Here is a 6949-nt window from a genome sequence, read left to right on the forward strand (position 1 = left end):
ACGCACACCTCCGTGGCCGCGCACGCACCTCTGCGGGCTGGCGTCACTTAGCAACCGGGAGACTGCAGTCCTGCGGAGCCCACGGTTTAGGGCTTAGAGATCGCCCCGGGCAGGTTCTGCGGCTTCTTCCCAGCCGCGCGATCCGCAGCCCCTTACTCGGTAGGTCCCCCAGGGTGTAGCCCCCGGCCGGCACCTGGCTCCGGGTAAGCGCTTGCCGTACGTCACTGTTGCGTCACCGGTGCGTGTCACGAGGGTTGGGAATGTCCCGCGCGCTGGTGGAGACGGCAGTGCCCTAGTCCAGTCGGACGCGGGATCTGCAAGTTGGGCGAGTTGCGAGGAGCCTCTTTAAGCACTGAAGCTCTGTAAGCGGCTGAGTGTGCAGCAAATGTCAAAGGCAGCAAGTTATCATGAACCAAGACTTGAATCCCCCGTCTCTCATTTCCTTCATTCTGTAAGTGAAACTAGGGCTGGAGGTATAGCTGACTGGTAGAGCAGTTGCCTACCATATGTAAGGCCTTGGCACCATAAAAATAAAAAAGGGTAAGTGGGAATAATATTCGTCCTGCTTACACTGGATACTTGTGAGACTAAGAGGTAATAATGTATGCAGAGGTACTTTTTAGAATATAAAGTTCATTAGATATGTACAATATCTTTCTCATAAGAGAAGCCAGGAGAGCAAGAGCAAGAGCAATGGGAACTAGGGACTCTGGAATCAAGATATTTCCTTTAGAGCCAGGATTTTAGCTTAGTGGTTCCGTCGCCTGCATTGCAAGCGCAAGGTACCGAGTTTGATCCCCAGTACCAAAAAAAAAAATAATAACAAGATATTTCTCTTAGGCATGCTGGGGCACTGGGGTATGGGAGTTGGGGGAGATTAATTAGGGAGGATTTAATTCCAGGCAAAGCAAACTTCGTGACTAAAAGTAGGATGTGAAAAATGGAAAGGAAGAGCGACCCTTCGGGCAGGGAGATGGATTCTGAGGCCATTACAGTACTGCAAGCAACCATGTGGTTCATGCCTATAATCCCAACATTGGGAGGCAGAGGCAGGAGAATCCAAAGTTCAAGCCCAGCTTGGCCAACTTAGCCATTTAGTGAGACCCTATCTCAAACTGAAATATTAAAAAAAGTCTGAGAATGTAGGTCAGTGTGAAGGCCCTGGGTTCAGTCCTCTGTAAGGAAAAAAAAAAAGTGATGAGAAGCTTAAGGCATAGAATTGACTGCAAAATTTACTGCTTTTAGTAGAGGATGAATGAGTAATAGTCAGAATGATCACATTTATCAAGCTGGGAAGAAAGATGAGTCTGGGTTTTCCACAGATACCTACGTTACTAGATGACAACACCTGATTACTATAGATGTTAACATTTCTTGGGAGATGACTAAATGTGTGAGGAATGATGAATTCAGATGTGGCTGTTTCTTGAGGAAACATTTATTCTCACAATGGCTCCTTCACTCCTGTCTTCTTGCCTTCTTGACCTGTCCCCAGGTCATTCTCTCCAGGAGTGGTTTCTTGATTGGTGAGTTTAAAAGGAGAAAGTCCTCCCTTTGGGGAACAATCCTGGTGTTCTCTGCTTCTCCGGGAGCAGGGGGTGAAAACAGGGCCTATCAGGGCTGTAAAGCTAGTAAACCTATTTAATTCTGTCATTTAACATTAAGAAACTCTCTGTCCACAGGTAATTCCCAATACCAACGTTTTTCAGGTGTGTTGTATAGAATAATGATCCACAAAATGACCACACCCTAATCTCTGTGAATCTTACACTGCTTGGCAAAAGAGACCTTGCAGATATGATTAAGGATCATCTGGGGAGATGATCTTGGATTTACTGGCCAGGCTGGTAGCAGGAAGGTCAGGGTCAATGGAGGAGATGTGATATTGGAAGCAGAAATCAGAAAGATCTGAAGATGCTACACTGTTGACCTTCAGGGTGAATGCAGGCATCCTGTAGAAGCTGGAAAAGGCAAGGAAATTTATTAGAACCTCTACAATTGTAAGATAATAAACCTGTATTGTTTTAAGTCACTAAGTTTGTAGTAATTTTTTACAAGAAACTACTACTAATAAAGATGACAGTTGGTTTCCTATTGCATTCTCTTTTATGTAGTAAAGAAGAATACAATTTATTAGGCCCCCTATTGACCGTAGTAATGTGAGTGTGTTCTGATGGAGAAAACCTACACATTTGAAGGAAATTGTCCAATAAACAGTTATGCAGGTCAAAGAATGAGGAATGAGGTTGAGTTGAAAATAAAATAGATTTGAAGACATTAATTAGAATTGTTCAATTAATCCCTAGACATAGATGAAATCAATCAGGGAGAAAATACAATCTCCCCAACTTTATATTAGATTCATTTGCTTATAACAGCACACTTAAAATCCTACTCAGATCAATTCACTAAGCACTGAGGGGCAATATATGGTGCACCAGCTTCTGTCCAAATACACTTTGTCTCTGATACAATATTCAAGAAACTCAGTTTGGAGAAACACATGGTATATAACCACTTGCCATAGACTTTTTTAAAGCAAGGTATAAATGTACTGTGACTGTAATACAGTTATTGTATGCTATAATAGAGCTGTAGAAAGTGAAATGAGGGCTGTAAACGGATAAAGATAAGGGAGCAGTCAGTTCCGCTTAGTGAAGTCGTGGTGGTGTCCTTTGCTGCACTGTCAGGCACAGGGTCCCTCAAACATGCCAGAAATGTCGCAGGGGATTTCCATGGGTTAAAACAAAGTCCAGGAAAGTTGACATTTAGCCAGTGATGTCACTTATCCTTCCAGGTAGTTTTGTTATGATCTGAACTAGTGTTTATATACACCTGTTTCTAAACCAAAGTCATTTAATTGGACAGAATGCCCACAAATAAACTTGGGCTGCAGGAGTAATTTATTTTTTCACCATATTCAAGGGGAAATGTATTCATTGTTATAAATGCTATGCTTTGGTACATTTGTTCTCTGATCTTCTTGTTATCTCACTTAATTTCATAAACATTAGCTTTTTGTATTAACTACTGACATCTTAGTCTTAGAAGATGGGGTGAAATTTTTAAATAATTTGGCAAAGGTTAAAGCAGTCAAGTAGACTGAGATTTAGACCCAGCACAGGTGTCTCCTCGCCAGAAAACATTCCCTTGGGTCCTTGGTTTAAATGCCCTTCCTCTGTACTGTTAACATAATGTGCTTAAACAGTGGCATTTGCAGTAATAACAATGATGCTCACTATGTGCCTTGCTGTAGTTCCTATACCTATTTTCTGTGTGTTGTTAATATCAGCTCGTTTAAACCTTGTAACAGCCCTTTGAAGTACATGATAGTATAAATACAATGTTTATAAATCAGGAAGCTGAGTCACAGGAAAGTTAATAACTACTGAGGGTCAGAGAACAAATGATGGAGCCAGGATTCAAATCCATGTGGCTGAATGCTGGAATCGGTGCTCTAAACCTTCAGACTGCTTCCACTGTACCATGTGCCCTTTGTCTTTGTTATGTTGAGGAATTCTAGAAAATGTAGCTTACAGAACTCACCGGTGCATTTATTGTAGGGTTGTTGTGTGAGATGTCACTCGGTGTTTCTTATATGAACATGTTTTCTCTGAGTCAAAAGTCGAAATATTTGGCAACCCTTGAGTAACAGATATCATTCTCTTTATAGGCTGTGTGCATTACACAAGTGGCTGATTTTCCCTTTTCATGTTGTCTGCCAAGAAGCTCTGAATAAATCTGTTGACCTAGCATTTGCAACTGAATGTATTGGCCTGCATATCTGTTTACATTGGTGTGTTACTTGGCTTTCCATCACTATCTCAGAATATCTGAGATTATCATCTTATGAAGTGAAAACATTTATCTTGGTTCACAGTTTCGGAGGTTTCGGTCCATGATGAATTGGCCCTGTTGTTTTAGGTCTGTTGCAAGGTACATTATGGTAGGACTATGCAGCAGAGCAAAACCACTCAATTTATGGCCAGGAAGCAAGAAAACATTCTATGTGTAATTGCACAAACCGTGTCAAGTTGTTTGTGGAAAAAGTTGGGAAAATGAATGGTAAATGTACTTAGGATGACTATCCTAGGCCCTTGCCCTCGCTTCAAGCAAGAGCTAAAATATATAATCTTCTATATTGATAAGAATGTGACTTATGAGTTTTCCAGGGTTTTATAAGAGATAGAACAATGAATTGTCTCCAAAGGAATTTCACTGTTATTGCATCTCCAAGAATGTCATTAACTTTGATTTATTTTTTTCTTCTGAGGGAGATGGATAGGGGAAATAATAGTTGATAAGCATAAGTGGAAAATTTCAAGTCCCAAGTTCTCCAATCAACAATTTTCTCAGTCTCCCTTAATATTCTCCTCTAGTAAGCCTGAATTTGAAAGAGTAGCTCTCTGCATATCTGAGTCATATTCCTTGTTTTAAACTCCTTTCTACCTCACATATTAATGAGCTGACTGTATTTGCTAGTGTTTATATTACCATACATACACTTTAACTGAACATACATGGAAGATCTAAAAGCAAGATTCAACTGAATAAAGATGTGGGGTTGTTTTTTGTTTTTTTTTCTATAAAATGGAGTCCTACTCAGCCATAAAGAAAGAGAAACTAGAGACAGTTATAGCTAAGTGGATGCACACTGAAGCCATACTCTTAATTGAAATAAATAGGACACACATGTAAATACTGGATAGTTTCTCTGGTGTGAGAAATTAACAGTGTAAATAAGGATCAAAATGTATAAATGATATTGTGAAGTAGGAAGAAAAGGTCCAAAGGAATAGGGGAAGTAGAAGGGATAAGAAAAAGGAAAGGAAAAGAATACAAGAAAAGGAAAAACATGGAAACAAAGTCTTCGTAAACAGGGTAAGGTGGAGGGGGGTGAAGGGAGGGCAGGGGAATGTGAAAAAAATAAGAACCAAGATACATCATGTAAAGGTACAAGATCCTAATGATGAATGTAACTGTATTGTATACCTAAAATGTACCAATAAATGTAATGGAAAAGAAAGAAAGAAAAGCAGGATTCATTGTTTATAAGCAACAGGGACAGGGGACATTATCAGAACCCTTGCAGTGAGTCCTGGTCTCCTGTGAGCCACGACAGCACAAGTTAAATTAATTAGTAAAGAGAAAAAAAGCCTTAGAGAAGAAGCTGAGCTTTGGGCCTGATCAATGCTGCTCTGGGCAGCAAAGACAAAGGCACCCCAAACTTGCCACAACTTTATTCAGTGCATCAGGAGTAACAGATGACTCAGAGGGTAGTGATAATCCTAGGACAATGAGGAATTTATGCAGATAAAGATTCCAGGTCGTGGAGAAACTTGTGTTGATCAGGAATTTGTCCCTCACCTGGTGAAACCTTTCTCATCACACCAGTTCTCAAGGAACCAAGATGTCTTCAGCTGATGCAATCCTGTCCTGGAGTGTCACAGCATCTGGATCATTGAGTCTTAGCTGTGACTGGAGGCAAATGCCACAGTCCACCTATAGGCAGGAAATCTAGGCCTAATCATAATTAATAGTGAAAGGATGTTTGCCCAAAATTATGTAGAATTGCTCACGACAATTGTTGTCTTAATGTATCTTTTATATTTGCTAAGCTGATACCATAAAGTTAATTGAGTGTGATTACTATGCTTAGACGTTGTCATGACACGCCAGTGTGTCTTGATTTAATATTTTAATCCTGTAATTATTTGGAGAATAGAACAGTAAAGCTACTGCATAAATGTAAGAGAACCATTAAGCTATATCATAATTTTTGTTATTTTGGCATTTCTTTGCTTTTACTATCCTAAGAACCTAAAAATTGGAAATACCCTTGGATTATTTCCTATTTCAGTTTACATTGACTGGGTTCAGAGGGGATGCAGAGACTAAAGATAGTTTTTACTCTCAAAAAACTAACAATCTAGACTTACATTGTACAATAGCCTTTAACTACTAGTGGCTATTTTAAATTAAATTAAAAATTCAGTCCCTGGCCATGTATGATAGCACACGCCAATAATCCCCGCACCCTAGGAGGTAGAAGGAGCCCAGCCTGGGCTACTGTAGCAACTTTGCAAGACTGTCTCAAAATTATAGAAAAATAAATAAAAGGGGCCTGGGATATAGTTCAAACAAAATGCCCTGAGTTCAATCCCCAGTACTTGGAGAAAAGATTCAGTTCCTTAGACATATTAGCCACATGTCAAGAACTCAGTAGCCACAATAGCTGTTGCATTGGATAATGCATATTCCTATCAATGCAGAAAATGTTTTGAATTGTGCTGGTATATAAATTGTGACAATCAGATAAGGCAGGGCCAAATAAATTCAGACAAAGAAAAGCAGTGGAAAGTATGACTTGGGGAGAGGGGCATCTAGATACCTTCTGCCAGAGATTCTCACGTAAGAGATACCATGGTGTTTTTAATGAATAAGGTAATCCTGACACAGAAGGTTTGTGGACTTTACTGAGGAAAATCAATATAGGGTAAGTGGGGAAGGCATTTTAGGTTCACAGGTCTTTTTAGATGTGCATGGGAAGGGGAAATTGGCTCCTGGTTTGGTGGGAGGAAAGTAAAGTCAAAGACATAATTGAAAGACTAGGGAAATATTTTAAAAACCTTTACAGAAAAAAATGGGCAAAAAAATTAAAGAAGCATTATATAAACTAGAGAATGCAAATTGACAAATATTTTTAAAACTGTTCAACCTCATTTGTCCTGAGGGAAATTCAAATCAGATGAAAGTGTAAATTTTTATAGCTTTCTTGGAAAGTATTATGTTGCTATCTACTAAAATTTAAAATGTCCTTATTCATAGATCTTCCTAAGAGTCTCCTCTCCCCTATCCTCAAAAGTGCCAACATGTAAAACACACATATACGCATATAGATATATAAGGATGCTTGTTGTAGCACGATTTGCAAAAAATTTGAAACAAT

The sequence above is a fragment of the Fukomys damarensis genome, unplaced genomic scaffold, assembly GCF_012274545.1.
Source record: "Fukomys damarensis isolate Sample0158 unplaced genomic scaffold, DMR_v1.0_HiC HiC_scaffold_20, whole genome shotgun sequence".
In the NCBI taxonomy this organism is placed as follows: domain Eukaryota; kingdom Metazoa; phylum Chordata; class Mammalia; order Rodentia; family Bathyergidae; genus Fukomys; species Fukomys damarensis.